General features: G+C 35.7%; 1 protein-coding gene across 1 annotated transcript in view; it reads right to left on the bottom strand.

Moving 5' to 3' along the window:
* GABRG3 (gamma-aminobutyric acid type A receptor subunit gamma3) overlaps positions 1 to 27,618 on the bottom strand; it is a 287,460-nt gene that overhangs the window by 242,725 nt on the left and 17,117 nt on the right. The window lies entirely within an intron of this gene.

Below are 27,618 nucleotides of genomic sequence, written 5' to 3'. Positions count from 1 at the left end.
AATTAAAGCCCGCTGCTCACACTTAATAGTAAGATATAATGCATAGGTTTTTTAAGTCTTATTTATTTGTGTAAAAGGACAGCTAATGTACTCAGATACGAGGGGAAAAACCCTGGCATTTTTTCACTGCATCGAAACTTTTAACATTAAAAATCCTTACAAATCAGCATTAAATAGAAAATTTTATTCATTGTCTATTATTGTGATTTATATATAGAGTTCCTAAAAAAGTACTACAGAAAATCATATTATCTATAACCTTATTGAAAGCACATGAACATTCTTAAGAATCTGTCAAGTCTCTAATAAAATGTAGGCTTTCTTGAAACAAGATTAAAGATTCTGTTCAAAGTACTTCTATGAGCAGATGACTGTAGACCTACTTTAATAAAACCAGATAGGCTGAGGAATTAAAAACTATGTGTTCTTCAACTGGATACAACCTGAAGTTAAAAGACACTTTTTACATCATACCGAACATTATTACATTGTAAATTTACAAATAAACAATGGAGCTGTATAAGCAAGGACTGTAGAACAGAAAACTGATTGAATGCATTATTGTAAGTAATTTGGTGATTCTGTGGTTGGTTTTGTCATCTGGAATGATGGAATTGGGTAATCAAATTTAGCACTATGTTGTAGCTTGTGACAACAATGTATAATCCTTTAACAAGCTCCCTCTTGAAACACATTTGCCTTTCCTTGGAGAAGACCATTTTGTTTTCACTGCTCTGAGAGTTAGAAATATTATTTCCAGCCAGCAATGAACAACTGTGTATCTATAACTATCTATAAGGTTTGTTTTAACCTTGTCCTTTGAACTTCTCCATACCTGCTGTTTAGTCCCGTAAGAGGATACATAATCAGCAATCAAAAATCTTTTTACTGAACAAGTCAAACTTGTTTGAATTGTTCAGCTGTATTGTTCTGGTGAAGTTGCACCTTCAGAACATAAATCTTTAAATCACCTTCCCTGCCTCTTCAAATGAGCTGGCATAACCATATATCAGTTTATTTCCTCTCTTAGTTCTGTCAAAACTATATTAAAGCCTCCTCCTGCTGGAGGGTTTTTGACAAAAGCAGGTTAGATTACACATAAGCATCGTATGCACAGAACTGAATCCATCTCAGCTGCAGGCAAAACAACTTGTATAACAACAGCTTTTGGATTGTTTTTTTGTTGGTTTGTTTGGGTTTTTTTCCTAGAAAGTAAAATCTCCACTCTCCTTGTATTTTTTGCTAGCTCTTCTTTACATCTCTTCCATCTTTAAGTCATCTTTGGAAAGAAATTTCTGCTGAATTCTCATCCCACTTTGTACAGTATCACTAGCCCTCCCTGCTGGTGGTAAATTTGCAATTTTATGCACAAGGGAAAGAGTAGCTAGTTCCTCGATCTATCTGCGTGTTTGTACTTCACAGTTGTTGTCTTTGGGTTTTTGTTTTTCCATTTTCCTTAGCTATTTTTCTACAGCTCAACCTTCTAATTCAATTGAGCAAGTATTCATTAAGTATTGAGATCATATCACACTGCCAGTGAACAACAGCCCCAGCTGTATATTTTCTCTTTGTACTTGGTAGATAAAGTAGTACAAGTTTTAACATTCTGTGGAAAGTGTTTTTACCTTTTGAATTACTTTATTCTCGGACTTGGATAAATGGGCTGAGTTTTCAGTAAGTAATCCACTTTCTGTTCTTAACAAGCTCTTTGCTGACTCTTAATTCCATTTTCCCTAGATCTGTAGCCCTCTTCTTCATTATCCCTTGTACCTCCATCCCACTCTTTCCTCTGCTTGGGATGAAAGTCAGTTTTAGAACTTTGAAGTAAGTGTATGTCTCTTAAACATCAAATATCTTAAGATGTTCAATCAACATGACCTCATTAAATAATTCTCTTAAATTTCTCAAAGTTTGCCTTTTTAAATAAATCAACTGTGAAGTGAAGGCTAAGTTGAACCAATGTGCAACCTCTTAATTTAACAGCCCTGGATTTTTTTTTTTTCAATTATTTTTTCAGTACTTACAAAAGCAAACATTACAGTTTTTTGGCACAGTAATTATTTAGTAAAAAAGTCAGACTGCTATCACATCCAGTAATAACTGAACTTTATGCTGACCTTCACACATTAGCTGAGAAAATTACAAGCCCAAAGTGACCAGACTTTTTCAGTAAAAAAGTAAAATTCTTTTAAGCCATCAACTTAATTATGCAGTAGAGAGACATCAAGAGTAAAGAATCATATCAGCAATGACACGTTACATTTATAAGAAGCTATTGCAAAAGATTGTTTGATAAAGACAGAATGAAACTAACAGTCTAAAAAAGAAAGTGAATCTTTAAAACTAAAAGTAATGATTATGTCAAAGTACACTGATAGTAAAATTACTCCTACAGGAAGAAACCATACCTAATTTATCTCAATTGGCAACTGAGTTTCAAGAAAGCGATCATGTATGATTGTACCATCTTCTCTTTACAGAAAAACATATTAAACATATTAACAAAACATATTAAACATATTAAACAATAATCCATTACTCAAGCTGTTTCTTGAAGCAATTGTCTATTTTATTTAGTACCCAATGTTATATCATTTTCTATAAGGTTTTCATTCTAGTTACAAGAAACCTTAACTTCATACATTGATACCATTAGCAGAAAAATTTCTCACAGCATCTTTCCAAAAGCCTCTATTCGTAAAAAAACTTAGTCTTTGGAATATATAGGGTGTCCTGTACATCCTATATAAGGATTTCCTTTTTCCTTTAAAAAAAAGAAGGAAAAATAAATCAAAACCTTCAAATCCAACTCCACACAAAAATCCAAGGGAGTTCAAACCAAGTCTGTTTCACCTGTAATGTTAACTTTTTTATGGAACTATCCCATCCAACACTGACATTACAACATGATCTCTTTTCCCTTAATAAAACAAAACAATCAGCACTTGTGTTCTAGACAACTATTATCTCTAACTCCTAAAAAATGCCTTGTTTTCACAGGCTGTGGAACTGTCAGATGCTGTTTGGAAGACACTGATGATACCCGTCAACTATGATTCCCACTAAAAGGTAGGGAGATTTCATCATAAAAATACTGGAATAACTAGAGGAATGAGCATCATTGAATCGTGCAGCCTATTTAGGCTGTTAGTGCAGTGTTAGGACTGGAAGGTTCCACATATCACTCAAGTTTCCATTCCAAAAACAGTTTTCTCAGTAAACTGTCCCAGGTCTGTGGCAGTTCTAACTGTTGCTGCAAAAGGGAAAATCATGACATATTTTCTTTTGCCTCTATTGTTAGCCTCAGTTTCTGTTTTGACAGCTCCTCCTCTCCTGTTTCCAGTACATCTGTTTCTCCTCTATCCTCAGTTTTGTCTTCAACTTTGTCATCATGGCCATGTATTTCCACATACTACACTCCCAGTCCAAAAATCTGTATCTTATGAACTCTTCTATTGCAGACAGATACAAATGAGAGGTATTCAAAACTTCATTCCATTTTTGTCTTACCCTATAAGCCACCAGCAGCATTTCAATTGCATTTTAGGCCTTCATCCCCTCATTTTAGAGGATGGGGGTATGTAAAGCTTGTTAAAAAACAAAGATTTTATCAGATATAAGAACAAGTATGTCCCACAGTTTTGGCATCCAAAAATTTAAGACAACTTTCTTCACATAAAGCATCTAAAATTTCTTCACCTGCTGCCTTCTCTCACTTTGGCATCTCATTTTAAGCCAATTTTTTTCCTGCCTACAAAGGTAACTTAGCACCACGATATTGCAAGGAATCATATACAAATTCCTGTCACCATGCTAAGTACGTAAATACTCCTTTTATTACAGATCAGGATATAGAGGATCCCATTAAGTTCATATTTTTCAGGATTATATATTTAAAAGTCAGACTGCTAATACTGTTCATTCTAATTTAGGTAGAATAAAGGTTTGGCAGACAATGGATCAATCTGTTTAACTGCCCAAGCACATGGTATCCTAATCTGGTATAATGTAGAGTATTAAAATACCCATAAATATTCTACTTTTCTTCAGAAAATTATTTCTGTAGCACTAGCTCTGTATTTTCAGACAGAAATACAGGGAAAACCCATAAACCTTTGTAGATTACAAAGTCCTTGGGACAGCCCTTTTGCCTGCACAGTACCTGGCACTAGAGTTTTAGGATTCCATAACATCTTAGGGATGTGCTAGTTTGGACATTTTTGTAAATTTATAGGTCTTTAAATTTACAATCTTTAAATTTACTCTGTCTGATCCAGGCACCCACTGAACAAATTCGTCACAACAGCACTCTGTTGTCTGTACTCATCTAAAGGAAAGGTAAGGAAAAGTAGAGAGAAGAACAATGAATTGATCAAAATTTAGTGATGAGTCTGAAAGACAATCAAAATGATCCAAGCCCTTCCCAATGCTTTCTTCCCAACTCCACACCACAACACATCTGGTGTGATAAATTAAAAACTAAACTGAACGTCAGGTCAAGATTACAGTGAAAAATTTTTATAAATTAAGCATATCATCAACCAAAGTAAAAATGCCACAGCTTTAGCCAATGTAGCTAAATGTGTTAGCTATTTCATGGCAGTTTCATGTTTATTAAATAACTCTCAGTTTTCAAAACTCTGATGAACATGAGTAAATATTACCACATTAAAGGATGCCTAATTAAGTTACTAAAACATTATAGCTATACTTGCAAGTTAACCTGAAAACTTTAGAATCTATTTAGAAGTCTCAAGAAATCTATTTTTAAAAAGAAAAAAAAGTATTTCAGCTTTTAGTATCTTGCAGCCTTTTATCTACCCAGCTTGTCTCTATCCTGGTAATTTAATGAAATTGCTCTTGTATAGTTCATAACAATACTCATTAGAATTGCAGGTTTTTCTAAAACCATGCAAGAATCAAGTTCAATTTTTCCACATAAAGATGGATAAAGAAAACTTTAAGAAAAGTAAAATAATATTAAGCAAGAACAGACTCAAGCAATGTAATCGACAAAAATGAAATACATTTGAGAAAAATCTACATAAATTAGCTGAGCATACCTTTAAAATAATGCCAGCAGATTTCCACTGAGTTTTAAGCCCTTCTTTTTCACCTTATTTCAAGAATTTTAGATACAGTGTGAAAGACTTTGTCAGCCTTTCATGGTACTCTTTTACACTCAAACCTCCATCATTATGTCTTACCCTTAAATTAATATACCTATATTTAAAAATTTCTTCTGTCATTGCATGGTAACAAAAGTCGTATCTCCATGAATTATCAAGGGTAAATTAGGATGGTCATGTGTAGGACAAAGAAAAAGGAGAAAATTTTGCCAAATTAAACAATTTTTACTTGAAAAATACTCTACACAACATCCCTTATTAAAAAAAAAATCCTATTACTCTGGCCTGGTGTTGGCTTGAATATCTGATGTTAAAAAATATATTAGTTTTCTAGCTTGATCCTAGAATCTTATGAAGCTATTAATATTTGGCAGTTAAACTCCAAGGACTTCCTCAATTAGCTCCCTCTTGCCACGACCTTCCTGAGACTGAGGTACCATCAAGTTAGTTATATTCAGTTGAAGACTCAGCTTATAGAGGAGCAGGAAGAATATGGATCATGAAAAGCTTCTAAGAAGCAAAATGCAGTTTCGAGCTTATATTGGGTCCTACTTCTGATTATTTTCAACAAAATAATGACCTTCACAGTTTAACAGAATGTAGTGGCAAAACTTCCAACAAAATTCAACTAACTCTGGCAAATGTATATAGATAAATAAAAAATGCTAAGAATTGATAAGAAAGAGCATAGTACAGCAATGTATTAAACATTCTTTTTACTACTTACTTATAAAACTAAACCAAAACTAAATCTGTGGACAAACTGCTTCAAGAAACTAGAGGAAGTACAAGGACAGTAATATCACACACTGCTCTTTTCCACTCGAATTTAAATCCTATTAATTACAATCTCTTGAGTTATTTCCTACTCTCTTGACTATACTATTCATAATTATGAAAAGAAGTAAAAGCTATATGGATGCAAGAATCACTTCCAAATCAAAATGCTTTCATTTCATATAAACAAAACATTACCTAAAAGAGAAAGTCAAATAAGAATCAATGCAAATAAATTGCTAGCCAAATAACAAGAATTCATAACAGGCTGAGTAATATTCTCACCCTTCTCTCTCTTGCCTTTCTCTAGTTGTTTCCTGAACTCATTTCCTAAGACAACTCAGTTTCCTCAAAAGAGATCTACTATCATGAAACTACTATCATTAAACTCTTTTTCAGAGCTCTAATATGCATACCTCTAAAACATGAGAAATAATCTTCTGGAGGATTGCTGTAAACCTTAATTAACATATGTATAAGCCTGCACTTTCCATTTTTTAATGAAGAGTGGAAAAATATTGAGAAGTACACAGCCACATTGCCTTGCCTGTGAATCACTTGTAGGTTGCTAAAGCAAGTATTTCATGATGCTTTCAGTGAGTTTGTCAATGAATTTGTGGACTCCTGGTCTTCAAAATGCTCTTAGAACACTTCGCTGATACTATTTTTATGGTCACAAAACCCTGTTTAACAGCAGGAATGAAGCACTGAATCGCTTCATTTGACCAAATGGATGCATATAACATTCGCACTTTGCTCAACCATAATAATGCTTTGTGAAAGCTGGAATAGCTCTGTAATTAATATGGTCAATCTATTAATAAAATATAAACCCCAGGAAATAAAAATAACTTATTTTTTAAGGAAGTGAGAAATGAGTGCTAAAGGAAGGAGCAGATTTCTATGTTCAAACATGTGCAGTGTTATGAAAGCCCCCACAGCTGTTGCTAGTTTTAATCCCATGAAGACAAATTCATGGTATCTGCATTGCTATATGTTTCTGTTGATAATCTGACAGACCCTGAGAGACTGCTGTAGCTGGACTCATACATACATGAAATAAATTCTGTAGATATTAGGATTTTCTTGGCTTCAAATGGTTTCCTTGGACACAAAGAGACACAGACTTAAAAATAGAGCTGTCTCTACATGTGGATTAAACAGTCAGCATTCCTTGAGCCAGACAAATGAAGATAAATCATAGCTAAGAAAGGCTGGGAAGAAGCCTTCTTGCTGTTTCATCTGATTGCTAAATTAAATCAATTGGGGTTGACAGAAGATTGCAATCATGGGTAGTTGCACCAGTATTTTTCTAATGGCAAAGTATTCTTTCATCTTTAGATTAGTTCAGCCAATAAAGGTATTCCACAGTTAATATTTCATTTTCATTTCATCAGCTTATGAAGATCAGTTACTGCATGAGGAGGGCATTAAAGAGAAAATTTTGAATAATCTCTAGAGAGATTTTAACAGTTTGTCATGCAGCTCTTTCCCAGTCTTCTTCCTAAACATCAAATTAACTTTTAAAGGATATCAGTTAAAACATGTATCCTTCCATGTAAGTAATTAGCCACTATTGTGGATATAAAGAAAGGAAAAGGTATGCATCTGCTCTTTGTCCCTCTGTATAGAGTCCAAAAAAATATACCAGTCAAGAGTTCTCATATCTGTTTTCTTATATCTTGGTCAGTTTCACCACATAAAAAATAATTCCCTATAGGCAGGCTAAAGTTTTTTCACAGAATTCATCATTTATTTGTCTGACTTCCAACACTGTGCATAGTCAATGATCTATTACCACTTCCTAAAGAATGTCAGCATTGCTTAGATTAAAATACTTATACCCTCATTCACAGCATTGTGAATAAATGAAGAGGTGAAAAACGGAATTCTAGGAGTTACCATGAGATAAAAACAATATGTGAATTGCTTTCCCGTATTAGGCTTATAGGCAAGATGATGAGGTAGACATTCAATAAACAGACTATAAAGTGTATGGAAAATTAGCTGGGCTCACATGGGTGGTACAAAGTACAACTGGAAGCCAGTTACTATTGCCATTCCTCAGGGATGAATCACTCACTCTGGTATTTTTTCATATCTTCATTAATGACCTCAAGGCTTGATGTGGCATTCTCAGAAAGTGTGCTGGGAAAAACTAACATGCTGAAGGCCTGGGTTGCTATTCAGAAACACCTTGAAAAGCTGGAGAAGTGAACTGACAGGAAACTCAACATAAACAAATGTAAAGTTCTGCAGCTGGAGGGAAATAAATTCACACAATGGCTTTGCAGGAAAGGACTTGAGGACTAATGGACAAGTTGACCATGAACCAGCAGTATGCTGCTGTGGGGACAAGGGACAACCACACAATGAGATGGATTAACTAAAGCATTTCCAGTGGGTTGAAGAACAAGATTGTTCCCCTTTGTTTAGCCCTTGAGAGGCCTCCTCTAGAGTGTTGTGCCAATTTGGGAATTCTCAGTACAAGACACTGACATACTGGAGCAAGTCTATCAGACGATCATCAAGATCATCAGGAGATTGAAAAACATGAAATACAAAAAAAAAAAAAAAATCAGAAAACTTGATATATTCAGCCTAAAGTGAAGCCTTAGGGGAGCCCCTCAGCTACCTTAATGAGATGACATATAAAGAATATGGGGCCATACTCTCCTCAGAGGCAGGACAAGAGGCAGTGGATACAAGATAGATCATAGGAATTTCCAGTTACATTTTCTTAAACCATAGCACTGGACAAACAAACTGGAAAAAGCTGCCCAGAGAGGCTCTGGAATCTTCATTCTTGAAGATGCTCAGAACTGCCTTAGCTGAGGCCCTGAGCAATCTGATTTGACAGAAGCTGCTTTGAGTGGAGGTCTGGACTAGTTGACTGAATTTCCAGATGATCAGAAGACTGGATTTCCAGAAGTCCGTTGCGACCTAAATTACTCCATGATTTTAAGCATGAATCAGAATTATTTTTCCCTACTTTTTTTTCTATCAGTAGCTACTGGGTTTTTTCCTGGTAAATTAAAAAGCAAAACAATAACAACAATTTTTTATAACAAATATTTGGACTTAATTACCACTTTTTCACATCCAAGATAAGCCTATGTTTAGCTGATTCACACATTCCTAGTCAATTAAGGATTGAAAACACAAATTTCATTCATACTAAGGACATACACAGACTGAATTGAATCATTGAATCAGACATCCAATAAAATGGACAAAGTGGCAAATGATAACAAACAAAACTATGATTCTCACTCTGCAACTGAAACAACCTTTATGCCAGACTGGAATACCACATAAGTGTCCACCTCTTCTGACTCATTTCAGTCTTACTACAAAGAAACTGTTCAAATCTAAAGTAATTACTAGTTATACTAGTTATACTCTGTTGCACTATGCATGATTTTTCAAGACTGCCCATATTTAGTCTATCACTTGGAAAACCCAGTACTGAAAACTGAGAAAGACTGCCTGTGGAAAGGACTTCTGCTCTTGCAATCACACTTTCATTTATGAAAAAAGAAATTGAGCAGATAAATACAGCAAACTGAATGTCACCAGTCTTTTTCAACCAGCCCACTGATGAGTCAAAATTGTCCTCCCCATGTTTTCCTTCTCATGTTATCTTGGTAATTGCATGTATAATGAATGAGAGGCTTCTGCTGCTAATATTTTTTCCATGACCACATAAGGATGTCTAAACTCATGACAATCTTCTATCATACACCTTAAGCAATGCTTTACCAGCTGAATTACTTGTAATCTGGATTTTAATTCCAACTGCTTTAGCATTTTCTTAGTTTATCCTGAGCTACCTTGAATTCCACTTTATCTGCACATAAATAAACCAAAAACCCAAATAAAACAAAATCCCAAACCCACAAAAACAAAACAAAACAAAACAAACAAACAAACAAAAAAAACCCCACACACAAAAAAAAAAAAACCCCACACACACAAAAAAACAACAACAAAAAACCACCACCAACAACAACAACAAAAAAAAATCAGTAGTTTTTGAGAGCATACAAACTTTAGATTGATTAATTTCTGTGAACTTTGGAAAATTTTAAGGTTCATCCATCAGTGATTATAATGTACTTCACAGAGGAAAACAGCATTACTTAGAATACATTGACATTTTCAGTGTTAAAATGTTACAATTGTAAGAGTTGACATTTATACAAGTAGCCCTCAAATTTTGAATTTCAGTAAAATTTGTGTATGAGGGTAGTAGTAGGCCTTTAATATTAATCATATTTATAGGGAAGAGATTATATGAAGGGTAAAATTCACCATAGTTCTGTTGTACACACTGTTATAAATGTCCCATTTGCTAAAGAACTGGTAAGAATGACAGAATGACATCAGAAAAACGGCACAAAACCATGGACAGAATGAGTTATGGAAGAGTAGTCAACTGTGCAACAGTTCTACTGGCAGGAAGAAATAAATGTTATAAAGATAGGGAATGGTGTAAGTTAGGACAAGATAAGCAACAGGTAAAGGAAGAAATAAGACTTCATAAGGGAAATGACAGTGTTCTGGGTTGCAGTGTAGGGTACACAAAATACTTATTCTATCACCATCTTCATGATCTGTTGAAACCAGGTGGGGCAGTGTTTTCCCAGGCCCCTTGGCTTTGGGCTGTCTTCTGCTAATGGCCCATCAACGCCTGGCCCATGACTCACAGGTAACTCCCTCCAGGAGTTATCTCTGTTTAATGGGCCATCAAGGACCCACTTCACAACTCATCATCCCATTGTGAGATGCTCTGCCCAGGGGGAAGAGCCAAGCATTCCCACCTGGATATAATCTGGGATTTGGGACAGTACAAGCAGCCCTTACCTACTGGATTTCCAGAGCTACCAGAACTTTCTACAGGATCACTGCTTCAGGAAGACCACCTCATCTGGACTGCTTCCACCACCCTGCTCAGTTGTATTCTGACTCTGTCAGCGGTCTTTTTGTATTATTGCATTTATATTATTCTGCCTTTTTACCTGTCTTCTTATTAAATTGTACTTTGACTTGGAGCCTCTCATTCGTTTTGCTTTCAAACCACAACAGAGGGTAAGAAATTATGAAAGAACCGAAGTAAAGATGAATTATTTTATGGAGATGGGGAAATAAAGCAGAGGAACACAGAGCAGACTCCTTACTTTGTAATGTATCAGTAATGAATTTCAGTATCTTCATTCACTCTTTCCACATGGTATTCTGATTATAGGCTGCTCTTATGTTAAATAATTTATTTTTAGCCATATAATGTCAGCAGCTTGAAGCAGGAGCCCTTAAAAAGACAGGGGAGACAGAGAGAGCCTAGGCTTTATTTCCACAATCTGCCAATGGCAGACTGTATGAATTAAACTCCAGAAAGTAACTAGTTCTCCCTCCAGATTCCTTTTTCCCTTTTTTCAGTGTGTAAAGATCATCTCTTCCTCTGTTCATTTACTTTAAGAAGCACATTGCATCTGGAAGTCTAGATTTCAATGCTCTCATGTAAGACAAGAAACATGAAGGAAAGGAATTCTAGTTCTACCCTATGATGTGCTTCTACACCAGCACAGGAAACTAAGGAAGTACTAATATCTGCATTCATCTGAATGACCAAAATTTAAAATTCTGATCAGTCAATCCTCAGAAGTAGGAAACAATATTTTAGGTGTAAGACTAAAGAAGAATACATGAAAAGAACTAGCTTAGATGGCTTCCTACAGCACCATGGAATCAGCTCAGTGAATTAGAAGATAACTTCTGCTTTTATTGCCCTGCATAAAGAAATAGGGTCTTCAAGCATGATTCTAAGGTTATATCCAAATCTGTTTATTAGTCTGGTCTACAATTTATCCTTCCCATGAAATTTTCAGTTACTAATTTTTGAAAGATTTCTCCTCCCCTTTAACTAATTTAGCTTTGTTTAGTGCCATTATATACTCAATCCTCCCTCTCAGGCACAAAATTATCATCTCCAAAGAGATCTCATGCAGGAGTTGCACTCCCAGTGCAGGAAAGCACTGTGAAAAGAACAGGCATTTTCAAGTCAGTGTTCACCACTAGCAAAGACCCAGCCAATCAATATACAGCTGTTACTAACAAACACAGAAGTCTGTGCTCTGTAAAGCAGGTCAGAACAGCTATAAAGAAACTAGAAAGTAGATGCACGTTCATAATCATTGTAAGAGCATGATTTAGAAAGGTCCTTCTGGCCACAAAGCCAACTGAGAATTTAAAAGCCCAAATATCCTTTAGCTTGTAGATCCATCTAGAAATCCCACAATAATGGCAACACTTTCTTTTCTTCAAAGCACACCTTTTATTCCCTCCATCATGAAGCATTACCTGTATTATGTCTAGGACAACAACCAACATTTTTTCCATTCGTGCCTTCTCTCAGCCAGCAGGGACACCTCCCATACTTGACTGACATAAAAAGGATTGTTTTTTGTCCTGACAGAAGAACACCCTCAATACTCCCACTAGTTTTTCCTTGCTAAGTAAAAGGTCTAGCAAAATTTTATAGGCACAGTTTATAGAGAGAATAATGGGCAAGACCAAATTTTTTGTTATAAGGCAAAAGATGGGAGATGCAGGTACAAAGTGATTCTGTCTTTTACTTCCAACATCCACAGTTAAAATCAACAAATACTCTTACCAGGGCTCTTGGAGTTTGTTGGCTTAACAGAATTATAGAATAATAGGGTTGAAAGGACCATGTTGCCATGCACCTGATCTTTTAAAAACTGAAACTGAGCCATAGGCTTGCATAGTTGAATTATGTCAGAACTGAGAACTAGAAAATATTTCAATTTTCCATATTAAGAGCAAAACTCTCTTCTTTTTCATATTATTTTTGTTTTTTATTATTAGTCTTACTATTATATTTTCAATTATTAAACTCTTCATATCCCACAAGTTTCTGATTCTCCTCCCCATCTCACCCAGCAGGGTCAGAGTGAGTGAGAGAGCAGTTGGATGGTACTAACTTTGTGCCAGAGATTAAAAGAACAGAAGGAAAGGGAGGTGAGGAGAGATTAAGTGAGGTGGTGCAAGCACAGGTGAGGCAAGGCAAGGCAAGTGAACAACAAGCCAAGGGGATGGCAACTTTGCCACACAGTTGTCCCCTAGAGAAAACAAAACCCTAGAACAACATCATCATACTTACTTCAAAGGCTTTCTAAAAGTATACACAATTTTTTAGAGGAGAAAATGACTAGAGGAAATTTTCTCACCTCATTTGAGGTGATAAGTAAAATAAGACTGATCTGCAGATAATCTATTGGAAGAATAAGCAGAAAAGAAGCAGTATTTCATATTATACTTCCTACTTGCAGGCTCTGCCTTTAAGCTATGGATTCAATAGGTGTATCAATTTTGGTTATCTGAAAGAAAACACAGAATCAAACAATGGTATCTTAAATAGAAGTGTTTCTACACAGCATTATTGGCAAATATTATAATCAATAATTCATTGATAGAAGTTAATTTCTGCAAAATGCATACTATAGGAAATAGAGGAATGCATTTATAGACTAATAGATTTTGACCATTCACGTGAATGACATGAAAAATTGCAGGCTGATTTCATAATGCACTAATTTGAAATCAACAAGTGAGCAGGGATTTAATTTATATTTCAAAAAGCTCTAAAGCCTTATTTCCAACAACTGAATTCTCCTAACATGATGTAGAATTTACCATATGTCATATGCCTTCAAGCAAATCACATTGAACTTCCACCTAAGCCTTTATCTTCTTCATTCAAGGAGTGCTTTTTGCTTAACTATATCAGAATAGTTAGGGGAAAATAAAGATTTTTGTTAACCTTTGCACTCCCCCCAGTAAAAAAATTGCCTAAATTACATGGAAATAGACTATGGGGTATCATTTGGAGTGTATCATAGTGTCTCCCTTCAAAATATGAGCTGGGTTACTTTCTTCATCCTGTTTTCTAATCCCTCTAATGTGAATTACTCATCCTATATATGGAAAATATAGGTTATGTTCCTTTTGTAGCTGAGTATCTGCAACTATTACTGAAGAGGGATGCAAAATATTCACAGAAATTATTGCAAAGTGAGAAAAAAAAAAACAAATCAACCTAGCTACCAACCACTAAATACCTACTTTGGGTAGGATTCAGTAGTGAACTCCTGAGCTCAAGTCCTGGCTCTTTTTCAGGCCAGGCGAAAATGGTGATCTGCATTCTCCTACATTCCTTTGTAAAGGCCTCTAATTATTTACTCACTCACTTTATCTCTGTTTCAAGTTCAATAAATTCTCCTGGCTTATAAGTAGAAAACTGCTCTTTTAAAGGCTATTAGAAACTCAGAGGTTTCAAATGAGATGTGTCACTTTACAGGTTATCCAAAGAAAAGAATAAACAAAAGCAAATTGCCAATTCCACACAATCAGCTCCCACCACCCAGCAGCCCCTCTGCTCAAGAGGCTGCCACACTTTTTGCAGGCTCATCTCATGTTGACTCTCAGTGAGTTTCACACAACTTTCTTTTGTCCAGTTTATTTGTTTCTTTCAAACCAGTCCTGAAAAAGATGAAGTCAAACAACATGCAGGCAATTCATCCTTTGAAAACTATTTGTCAAGAAATATGCACATGGATTATGTGTTAAAACCCTCTGAATTTCCACCAGAAACTGAGATCCCTAGCCATTTCCAATACCTTTTCTACAAAGATATAAAGAAGTTATGTAGTAAAACTAAGATTAATAAAAGATTTCACCAAAGATGGAACCACACCTCTGCTTGACACAATACCAGTGCAAGATGCCTCTTAAGTCTCCTAGCTATTTTCACTGGCAATCCCAGAAATTTAGGACAAACTGATTAAGAAATCAAAATACTTTTTTAAAACAGAAATAGGATCTTAAACCCTACCTAAATCATGCCTCATTGCAGAAGAACTTACACCTCTTTGCTGCAGGCAGAGGAAGATGATTAAATGGCAGCAAGTCATAGTGTTCAAATGGTGTTCAGTTGAGTACAGAAGCAACACCACCTGGAAGCCCCTATTTTCCAGCTCTCCTAGGAGAGCCCATAACATTTGTAGCTGATGCAAAGTTACAGTAAGAAAACAGGCATTCAATGATACGGTAAAGAGAGAAATATAAGGAAAATCCAGAGAGCGTGGAAGTCCTTCCCACTTAGCTTTAGTATGTACTTAGAAGTATGTGTTAAATGTGCTACCTCCCACTTATCTCTCTGATCTTGTCCTGGGGTCCATCAGGCACTACATCACCAGCCATCTGAGGGTGGTGATTGTCACACTCTGCTCTGCACTGGGGCAGCCTCAGCTTGAATCCCATGTGAAGAAAAACATAAAAATATTAAGCTGTTAGAGATTATCCAAAGTAGGAACATGAAGATGTTGAATGGCCTTGAGGAGAAGCCATATGAGGAGTGTGTGAGGTCACTTGGTCTGTTCAGCCTGGAGGAGACTGAAGAGAGATCCCACTGCAGCCCACAGCTTCCTCATGAGGGGAAGGTCAGGAGCAGATATAGATCTCTTCTCTCTGGTGACCAGTGACAGGACTCGAGGGAATGGCATGAAAGTGTGTCAGAGCAGGTTTAGGTTGGATATTAGGGAAAGGTTCTTCACCTAGAGGGTGGTTGGGCACTTGAACAGGTTCCCCAGGGCAGTGATCACAGCACTAATCCTGACAGAATTCACTAAGTTTGTTTCACTGGAGCAGCATTTTGCTGCTCCAACCTCAAGGCCCTCCTGTTGGGTCCTTACAAGCAGCTGCATGTACTACAGCAGCAAGGAGAAAACTCCTGTACCAAACAAAGAGCCTCAGATCAGAGAAACTGTGTGTATGTTGATGTTGAGGGAGGAACTATTTTTGCAAAGCTATGGTAGACTATCAAGAAACACAGGACAGTTTTATCGTGCCTCAGTACAAGTTAAAAAAAAAAAAATGTAACCATAACTTTGACTTTTCAACTCCCTCCCTCTTGCTGCTGCATTACAGCAAGATCACTAGGAGCACAGAACATTGCTCTTTTACATCAGCTGCAGTAGCTCAAATGTAAGCTCTCTAGAAAATATGGCCCACACTCACACTAAAACACATACAACACATGTGGAATCAGACTTAAGCTGCTAAAACCATTTTTCTCTGCAGAGCATGTGCAAACAGACTTGCAGGCAGATTTTATCAGAGACAACAGAAGGCATTTCTGACATACAGGAAATGCACCATTCTTCTCCCCTCTTAATTTTAAATCCTTAAAATTTAATGTCATTTCTAACTAACATGACATAGCAAAGCTTGGTGAAATTTGGAAGGTTGATTGCTTTTGAAAGTGAACAAAAATCATATTCCTATATTTGCTTCCTATATTTGCTTCAGAGCCAAACAAACCACTGTCTGAACTGCCTTTGGCAAAGTTTTATAATATATATCTGCTGTTGTTTGCAGTAGTAATCTGAAATCCACTATTTATAAAGAAAAATATTACACAGATGTTTAATTAGATTATAACATCAACCCCAAGTACTTCTATCCTTATTTCACCATATTTATTTTAGTTTTATAGTCCAAGATAGTGCCACAGGAACAAATTACTAGATAAAGCTAAAATTCCCTACAGTTTTCTATGTAAAACTGACCCTCTCCTCCATCTCATTCTGGAAAATGCCCATGGACAAGCTTCAAATTCTGAATGAAAATGGAAGCTGAGCCTTGTAAGACTCCATTAGAAACAAAATATTCAAAAAGCACATTCAAATCCAATTCCTGACTTTGGCTTCTATGTGATAGTTGGCATAAATCAGATCATTTATTTAGGAGCTGACAGAGTTTTGGCACATTCCTCAATTTAATTTAATTATGATTTTGACTGCTAGTTTGTTTGTCATTTTATTCAAAGCATTTTACAAAGATTCTCATAACTCTAGACCTATAAAGGGTTTAAAATTTGAGAGATTCTAATATGTTATCACTGCCCATATTTGTACAGGCTGAAATAGCAACAGAACACAAAAAAACAATTCCACATGTAAGACATGGTGAGATGTCTAGAAAGAAGCCACATACCTAAACACTGCTATGTCATCAAAAACTTCACATGTAAATCTGAGCTAAACCAAAGAATTTACACAAGTTGACCTACCAATGTATCACCTATCATTATCTAGAACAATCACACAATACCAGTTTAGCCAGACTTTTTGAAAATCCAGAAGAAACTCTCAAGCAATTTTTTAAATCTGCATCTTTTCAATTAGTTAACCTAGCTGTGCCACAATCTGTCAAAAGCTTTGTGTGCTGCTCCAGCTAGACAGCTCTCAAAATACAGGTCCAATTTCCTCTTTTTAAGATATTCTCCCAGGCTTCCTATATTTGTTTTCATTTTCCCTTTCTTTATGCCATTTTTGCAGTACTATCCAGATGGCAAGGAAATGCTCAGACCTATTTACATAAATACAGTTTCAGACACCAGAGAGTTAGAGAACACATTGCAGCGAAAACAATGAAGATAAACAGATTTCAGGTGAGTGCAATCAAACAATCTTGCAGTCTTTTTTTTTTTTTCTAATATACTCTGCAAAAGAATGATATACTAAATTATAAAATATTATTCAAAATAAAACCTCCTAGTATCTAACCTTTTAATCTGGAAACAATAAAAAAGTACTTTAGGTAAAAGGAAATATGAAAGCAGCAGGCTAGCACAGAGCACTACATTTCCATTTACATTGATGAATTCAACCACTTATGTCAGGCAAGAAACTGGGTCCCCTGTGAAATTCAGATCACAATATTAGGCACCAGGCAGACCCTTCGCCACTGTATACATCTCCTATTTATTTGGCTCTATCCAGCACAGAAGAAAATCCCCAATTTACAGGTGTTTCACTTTGTGCTCTCTACACAGTGCAAATTCAAAGAAAAGACAGAAGGCAGTGAGGATCCAATATGTTCTAGTGCCAAAATCAACTTTGGGTAATTTTAGGTCTTATAATTAGACTCTCAGTGTGGAATATTTTAGGAGAACATGGCTCAAAATGATGCCTGGCATTCACTTTCTGAGAGATTAATTTAGCTCTTTTATTGTTTATGCTGTTTCACACACTGCATATAGGTATCAGAATCAGTAAGAAACAGAGACAAAATCATTGACTGCATTTACCTCAATCACTATGTATGCCCTAATTGAATCACAAGCAAAAATGATTGCATGAACTGAATTTATCCAAAATTGATAGTCTGATTTCAAATCAGCATTGAGCCTACATTATTCTGACCAAACAATATAGCTTGATAGCTCATCTCAGTGTCTAATGAAGTAACATTTGCATAATGCATGAATCCAATTTAGGAAAACTGAAACTGCTTTGCCTTAAAGATGGCCAGATGTTTAGTAAGCATGTGCTCAAGGGACAATTTCACACAGAGTAATGAAGACCAAGGCCGAGACAGAGAAGTAATACAGAAGTAAATTTTTTATTTCCATTTGCAGTGAGAAAGATTAGCAAGCATTTTGGTGATCCCAATTTTTAGCTACTAGGAGCAGTAAAATTAAGAACTTGGCATTCTTAGACAAACAATAGAAAAGCTGTTTTGATTCCAATATAACAACTTCTATAAATTGAAAGACTAGGATTGTGTCTTTCTATTATTCACAACTTTGACTGCTTTGTAATTTGACCTCAATCTACAGGCCTTCTAGGTAATGAAAAACACATGCTGTGCACACTGCAGCAAATATACCTCAGGGAAATATCTACCTGGAAAGCCATTTGAAAGCACAGAGCTGTCAGAGTCTGATATATGAGGTGTGTGTAAGCAGATGACAGTTATTTCTTTGTCTCAGTTAGCCAACACACTTTACCAAACATGAACAACCAGCCAAAGCTCACTATCCCTGGAGTTCAGTAGCTACTGTTTCCAAGAAGGATTTTGAAAGGCAAGGTCTGAAAAGAGAGGTAACTTATTGGTGAGAAAATACAGGTGAAAAAGTCATAAAATCTTGTGCACACATATCCTTTTTCTTATCTGAGAGAGCCATTGCAAACTTCTAGCCTGTTTAGATGAACATTTTTTGGATAAAACCAAGATTCATTAATCAACAGACAATAAAGAGAAAGGTTAGTACATAGAACTGAAGCAGAAAAAGATGCAACACAAAGGAAAGGTGATGAGCAGTTACCACTTGCAGAGATTACCAGGAGCACAACTACAGAGCCACAATACCCATGTCACTTTTGAGCTTGTGCTTTTCCGTATTCAACGGGATTATGAAATTCAGTTTCCAGGATTTTTGTTTTGAAGGATTTAGTAATCTCTCTTGAGAAGAAGGACCAGGAGGTTGGAAATAGCATGGCTGTCCTATGAAATGTTCTAAAATAGTATCCAATCACTTTTGGCCTTCCTCCTCTTTTGCAGTTCCCTGTGCTGTATCACATTTGTTCTGTGTCTTCCATACAGTCTTCACAAGAACTTTTGGCTTCATAGAAGAATAGTAAAACAGAAGCAGATTACTTGACCATGTAATCATCACTGTGTCTATGTCCACATGATGAAGAGTCTGCAATACCAAGTGCTTTTTCCATTTTTCTTTCTAACAGCTGGCCTAAATTCCTTCCTTCAAACACCATTATTTGAAATCTCAAATCAAAACAGGTAGAACAATCCTATTCTTATGACATATTTTTTGTTTAGGCCAGAATTCCTAAGAAAGAATACTTACCAAAATCATACCAGATTTCTTCTGGTATGCCAAGAATCACACAGATTTCATGTGAATTTATAATCTCACCTTATTCAAATATTCATTAACCATGCAAGGAAAATATCAGTGGAGCTGATGTAACTTTAACAACCGTTGGCATTTATGTTAAGCTAGACATTATAAGAAAGATCTTGATACCCTTATACTTTTATGAACCTGTTGCAATTTTCATAAATCTGGCCTGACAAATAGAGGTTCACATTCACAAAGGTATGGAGGCTAGGTATGTAATACCTCCCATTACTTAAATACTTTTTAAAATTCTGTTCTCTTCGAAAAATATGCAAAACCAATTACAAGAAAGCAAGAATCAGTTACCCCTGTTCTCAAGTCTCCCAAAAAATGCAATTTGCTAGATAAATTATGGGGTAAGCACAGGAAACAGTCAGAAAGGAAAACTGCAGTGTCTTTGGTTTAAGAATCACACAACCGCCTTGAGAATTTATTCTCCTAGACCTCTGAATAGTTTCCATATTTTTACTATTTATAACTTAATCCCTCAAACAACAGTCAGTAAAATTATTATATTACCATTAAAATGTCTGGCTTTAAAGCAACAACTACACTTTAATGTCTGAGATGTTTAACTAAAACATATCCAAAGCTCTATAGTCAAAACTATCTTCTTCTGTGCAGTGTACAAAAAGTTAATAATAGTTATAATGACAGCTTCCTCTCACAAAATTTCTTCAGCTTTCAAGGGTTGCAAAAAAAATTGCAGTAGCAGGAAAAGAGCCACAAAATTTCATGAGAAGATAGAAGTTTTAAGTGTAGAAAGCAGCTTGCCCAATGCAACACAGCATGTAACAGAACCACCTGTATCTTAAAAGTTAAAAAAAAAAAAGCAAACAACCAGACACCAAAGAAGGCTGTGATGGAAAGAACTTTGAGGAAGAAAGCAATGAAAACATAAAGAACCTAGATTATCACTATTTTTGACCACGTAAAAGCACCTGTTCCAGACCAAGAAAGCAATAAATTAGGACTACTTTGATTTAAAAGAAAGAAAGTGGACCATGTTAGCAAAAGCATGGAAGTGCTGGGATACGATACAACCCTGCAGGGGTAGGCCTTTTTAATTGCAGAAACCAAGCATTTGTATTATTCTTCAGTTCTGTGTAGTCATTCAGCAGAAATACCTCATCTGTACCAGAAAAAGCATATCTGAGAGTTCTTAAGAGTCAAGGGAAACCATGTTCACTAAAAAAGCTGGAAAGGAAAAGTAATACAATTCTCTAAACCTTATTTTTCAGACATCTAACAAAAAAAGAAATTATGTCCAATTAGGCTGGTGACAAGCTCTCTTGTGGAAAAAAAAAGTAAGGCTGGGAGGTTCTTCTGGGGTTTGCTCATTGTAATATTGGTGTGGAAAATACTGATCATTATTCTGATATTCAAATTATGCTGATGAATAGTATTCATTCTTTACGAATCAAAAAACCTTACAGAAAACTGAAGGTGATTCTGTGGCCCAATAACAGTTTATAGGGGGCCACCCTATATTCAGCTATTTCTTCCTAACTACCAAGCACATTTATAATGCTGCTGGAATTGCTCTGTGGATGCTGTGATGTCTAGGCCCACATTTCCAGAAAGTTATACCATGAAGTCTTACAACTTGTCATTTGTATATCTCTATTACTTACAGAACAAATCAACAACATCCATTTGCTTCCTGAATAAATCCATAACTGAAAGCACTAAGGAAGACCAAATTCTCAAAACCATAGTTTAAACTGCATCAATATCATTCAGGAATCCAATAAACAGGTCAACACAAAAGTAATTATTTTTTCATGGAGCAATCATGGAAAACTCAAACTCTAAAACAAAGTTGATAAAAACTTGACCAATCAAAAATGAAACTGATTTAGGCTAAGAGACCATCAATTTACCCTGAAGTAATTCAGTACCCTTTACAGCAATTTAGCTATAGTGTTTCTAAACTAACTTTCCCAAATGTTGGCAATAAAGAATGTGAAACTATGTATCATTGAACAGACAAAAAGGGCAACAACCAGTTTCTAAAGAAACTTTAACACTACTTCTAAAGCCTGCAGGCCCAAGAAATAAGTTATTGAAGTGGAAGGAATCAAGCTTTAAAACGACTAGGATGGAAAGGATTTTCTTACCACTTTTTGTGTGAAGGTTAATACACTACCTCAAAGAGGATATGCCTGTTAGATATTGTCACACTGTTTATCTATGGAAAAAACATTCAGTCTAGCTGCTCTTCAAATCTTTTTAATACCCACTACTGAGCAGATGAGACATTTAATTTTCCTATCGTACTGAAATTAAATTGCTCATTTGTCATACACCTTTTGAGACAACACTAAGGCTGAGTTCATCCATATTTGACAATCTGCTTGAATTCTGATAAGAAAGACCATTACCAGAGACTTGTGACAGAATCTATCACTCCTCCAAGAAGTAAACTGGATTTCCTCCCAATGCAGTAAATTACGGCAGTATGTATTTTACTGCTACACATCACAGCACACAAACTACATTGCAGAAAAACGAACATTATTCTAGTCCATCCCATTGTACCTCAAACAAAGGCAGCCTAATGACCTTCTTTATCCAAGTCTCTATCACACAGGCCTTGTATTAGTTACACAGAGTGGAGTTCTAGAGAAGACCAAAGGTATCAGCTGGGGAGGTGATATGTGAAAAAATCAATCTATGTTCATTTCCCCAGCGCCAGTTTCCTCTTTTCTGGTCAGTTTCACTTTCGAGATTATATGAGCCTCTCACAAAGTCAGTGGTGGAACAGAAGCCACAGGTAGATTCAAGTTTCATCTTATTACGACTACATCCCAAAAATATTTTCATAGTGAAGTATTGACTGTCAGAGCTTAAGGCAACAAGAATGAGCCTTTACAAGGAGTGATTTTACCATTAAAAAGTCTATTAATCTTAAAAGTTTTCTATAATGAATACATTTTTTTTATCATGAGAGATCCAAACTTAATGACAGCATATAAATACGCTCTAGAAACAAGAACAATAATCTGATCACAATCTAGAAAAATGTTTAAGTGTATGATTAGTATATTAGCCCTTGTAAACAAACAGACCCACTCAGACTAAAATTTAGTCCAGTAAACATGAGTGTTCTTTTAGGTCACAGAGCAAAAAAGGAGCCTGTAAGATTTTCAGGGAAAAATACAAATACCCCAAGGCATTCCATTATTTTAGTGATTATCTGAACTCATCAACTGGAAAACTCACTCCTCAAAAATAACTGAAACCACCTCCTTACACAATTGCTTTATAAATAGATTAGGTAAGATAGTGAGATAGAGTTATAAAAACACACTTCAAGTTAACAATGAACATGGCATCAGCATTGTGCTCAAACAGTGACTTGCATTATCTCTGGGAAGATGTCTGTAAAGGAAATACTCAGGGGTATTTCATAGTGGGCTGAAAATGGGGTGAAATCTGGCTATAAAATACCTTTGCTATATGATGGAAAGATTCACCAGGCTATATTTTTATAATTGCAGCTGTTCTAACATAATTTTAACTATCATCAAGCAAATAGACATAAAGACTGAAAGCATGCAAGAAATTCAGGCTTAATTATAAGGTTTGAGTAGTATTTTAGACAGGTCTCCAGATCAAGACTATTCTTTTGGATACTTATAGTGTCTAGTGGAGAAGTAAAATGAGCATGTGAGGACTTTGAAGTTCAAAGAAGTCTACCAATACATTAAGGGGTAAAATAGAGTAAAAATTGCTTTTATTTTAGAACACTTAACTGAACAAATGGGAAATACAGCACCCATAAAGATATGGTTGACACAATAGACAGTGGACACAATAGAATGAAGTGATGAAATACATAAAAGAAACAGTCTGAATTGCCATTTAAGAATACTTGAGAATAAAGAGATGACCATATATCCAGCAGATAACCAATTGCTATTTTTATGGAGAGGTAATGCAGTTTATAAAGTTGCTTGTCACACTCTCTTCAACATTCTTTCTGTGCAGCTGTGTTAAAATGAGATTCCAGTTGGAAAAACCGCACAGGTGTAAAATTCTTCCTTCACCAGCAATTTGTGCTGCAATCTCAGATTCTTGCAGCTACTCAGTTAACCCTGTGTGTGTGAATCAACAAATATACAGGCTTTGATGCCACTGAGGTTTAATAGTCTGGTTAATCTCAGCATGTTTACCTTTCTGTCTCATGAAGCTACTTCTAGGGATTTTTCCCCCCACTATTTATGTCTAGTTCCCAATTTGTATATTGGTCTCTTTCCCTTTTCTGCTCTTTTATAGACAAGACAGTATTGCTTATCTGTGGAAAACCAGGCTACAGCAAGCCATGTTAAGGCTATGTTTTACAAGGCAATTTATAAACCTTTACAGCTATTGACAAGAACCAGAGGGTTGACAAAAAATGGATCACGGATTTTAATGCAAAATCATACGCTTCCTGGGCACCATTTTCAATGGAAAATACTAAAAAAAAAAAAGAAAATGAAAAAGATGGATATATAAAAACTGAGTGATATGGAATTCATACATCTGGTTTATGATATAAAACATGGGGGAAAATATTTGCAAATTAGTTCTAAAATTCAAAAAATTAATTAAAAAATCTCATTTGGAAGATGCTTAAAAGTCCCCAATATAGTGGAAGAGTGTTCATTATAACCACAGATATAACAAAGTCTTTCAATAAGAAAATGTTGAATTAAAATCTTGCATCCTACAACCTAAGGTCTATAATGACATTGCACCTTGAAATGGCAGATAGCAGATTACTGTAACTTACTTCATTAAATTATGAAAACCAAGACAAAGAGATATAATATATATATATATATGTATATAAAAGAACATATAATTTGGCTCATAGAATGCAAGTAAATTTGTCATTTACTTTTAAATAAACCCGTTTTTGTATCTTTTAAATGAGTCTAAGCTCACATCCTATTATGTTTTGTGATAAAGGGCAGGCATCAAGATATTTACACATAAGATGGCTTTCATTCATTTAAAAGACAGCCTAAAAATTCTGAATGGACATTCATGTATTTTGGAATTTTAAATTTCAAAATACTCATGTAATATCAATAACCATTTCATAACATCATACCATAACTCAAAATGCTGAAATTGTGTCTTTAAAGCTACTGCCATGCACAACCACTTCCTAGTATCACTCAGTTCAGGATTCGGTCTGTTTTTCCTTATCTATTATTGCATAAAACCTATTTCTTCATATCAGGTTTTTTTAAACCATGACCCAAAGAAATCTTCCATGTCACTGACAAAGAAAGAATCACCCCTGTCTATTCAGAAAATAAGTTTCTATTGTCTTCATAAAGATATTATAATGATGAGTCTCTAATAGAAGAGCAACCACATTACTGTTTGATTTTTTTTTTCCTGGAAATCCTCAGGTTTAAAAAAGACATATTGAAAGTGCCTAGAAAATTAGTAATTGGTAAGGGGAAGTAGCAGAAACTGTCCACAAGAAGTCTGGAATGTAGTTAGTCGTATATTCCTGTGGATTATGTTGTCTTTGCCACAAAACACTTCCTCTCCTTTGACTTGAAGCCTTTTTGAAGGAGTCCCTAACATTTCTTCCCCTTGTGGCAGTTACCGCCTCAGTCTAAAATGATTCATTCTTCCTTGTATTCACATACAATTCATCTGAGATTAACTTTGCTACAAGTAGGTGTCTGATAGCAACTGTCTTTTCCCTGACTGTTAAAGAAACAGTTAGATATTAATATTCATACTCGAGTCTAAGCATAATTGCAACAGTTAATGACATCTGAAAAGCTTTGCCCTACAAAAATGGCTTGAACATCCAGCTGAACACCCATTGAAAAAATACCTTAAAGAAAATTATTTCCTAGATTTCACCCACTAGATGAAAATCATTGATAAAAACTGATCAGAAAATATAATGCAGAGTTTGGTTTCTAGAGAAGCTCCACATGATTTTCCCTCAGAAGTGCTGCAGACTAAGAAAAAAGCAATTGAGCTAAGGTCTAAGTTTGGAAGTACACAGCAGGAAAGTCCGCCATGTACGTGTTGATGATCTCACTCTTGAAACAGAAAAGATGGAAATCAATGTAATCATCGTTCTTTTTGCTCAATCAACCACCACTTTACCGAGTTGCCTGGACAGAACAGCTCAACTTTTAATAATAATTTAGGGAAGAAAAGTTAAAAGTTCTTGTCCTGGTGAGAAAAAGAGAATTGGTGGGTTCTACCAAGAATCTCCTTTCTTTTTCTCCTGAAATGGGATTTTTATGCACATTCCTCTCCCTTTGAAATTTCAGTTATATGACAGATATCAGATTGAAGATGGTCCCTTCCTTTTTCCTCTGACACAGGTAATTTCTAGCTACTATTGCTGTTCAGCTCTTTGTGTACCCATGCTTCAGTGGTTCACAGTCTACAAGGAGAACTGCTTACTTAAAGTAAATGAATTATTACTTTTAATTCCAAAAAGTATTCATTTTTTTTTCTTCCAGTAGACCAAAACAGGGCTACTGAGTACTGTAGCCAAACAGTTGAAATGATATGAACTGGGGGAAAAAAGCTTTTCAATCAGTTCTGCCAGTGCAGAGACCAGCCATCACAAACTAAATCAGAGAGGCAAAGAACAAAAACACATTGTCCCCATTGCTTTTGAACAGAGTACCCATTCCTAGAGCAAATGCAAGCCAGAGGACCTTCCAATAAATTGTTCTCCAGAGAAGTCATTATGGTAGGTCATCAGGGAAGGGCAAGATAATTGGTTATTTATCAGTTCAAGAATGGACCAGCTACTCCCATTGCTTGACATTCAGTGCTTCACATGAAATATCAATCAACACATTTCACAGTTGTTGAATATGACACCAAGTTGTCCACAGTACATAATTTGTTCTGTATTTACTTGCCAGATTTTCCACTGCCAGGGCGCACAGGAGTCTCCTGATGTCTTAACTTTTAGCTTTCATATTTTTCAAATTCTGTACTGACTTAGTGTGTGACTCTGAACTTCATATAAAGTGTTAGTCAGTTCTCTTCACAGATTAGTTAGACAAAACAATCCTTTTCCAGCCCAAGAGCCAAGGACACCTTTACAGCTTCAGGCCCAAAAAGTATAGACAACAGTGAACTGAGGAGAGCAAACTGGGAGGATGGGACTTCATAACCTGAAGCTGTAATTGGCCAATTAACACCAGTATGTAAATGGACCAAAACTTATAAAAGTGTGAAAACTCATGACTAGTCATCCATCTTGTGTCCATCTTAGGTCCCTCTTGGGTAGAGCCACAGGTGGGCTCTTGTCCTGCTCAAGGTGTATCCTTTGAAGGCCTTTCAATAAATATCTAATTTATTCCTTTAAATCTGTCCAGCCTCTGTTCCAGGTAGCCTCTCAAGGCATCACTCTGACCATCTTGTAATTGATATGCTGCCATGATTTGTCTTCTGTCATATTCATAGGCAAAACCAAAGAATAAGGCTGAACAGACACCTTTTAAATTCAGGAGCTTCTCTTCCAAAAATACAAAAGACACATGCAATGCATTCATTAGATTCTTATAGGAACATTGTACACGGCAGCTTTTGAATGCCATTGTGGAGGAGAGACATTGCTTTGAAGAGATTATTTTAAAATCTTTAAGTACAGTAAGGTATTAATAGGTCCTCCATTTCCAAGTTGCATTTTAAAAAATCAACCTAATTTAAGAAGAGGAATAATATGATGAAGCCAAACTCAAAAGATGCACAAGCAGTCATAGCTACCCATAACCCCATAGCTATATAAACATTCAGCTTAATTTCTTAATCTGAGTATGTTGCTGAAGCACTGAGGAAAGACATAGAGTTCAGACCATCACAACTGACCAACTACAGGTTTATTATTGTCACACTATCACACTCTTTCAGTTTCTCCTGCCTTTACTCATG

Source organism: Zosterops lateralis (genome assembly GCF_965231275.1).
Source record: "Zosterops lateralis genome assembly, chromosome: 2".
In the NCBI taxonomy this organism is placed as follows: domain Eukaryota; kingdom Metazoa; phylum Chordata; class Aves; order Passeriformes; family Zosteropidae; genus Zosterops; species Zosterops lateralis.
This window is presented reverse-complemented; position numbering and strand designations above follow the sequence as displayed.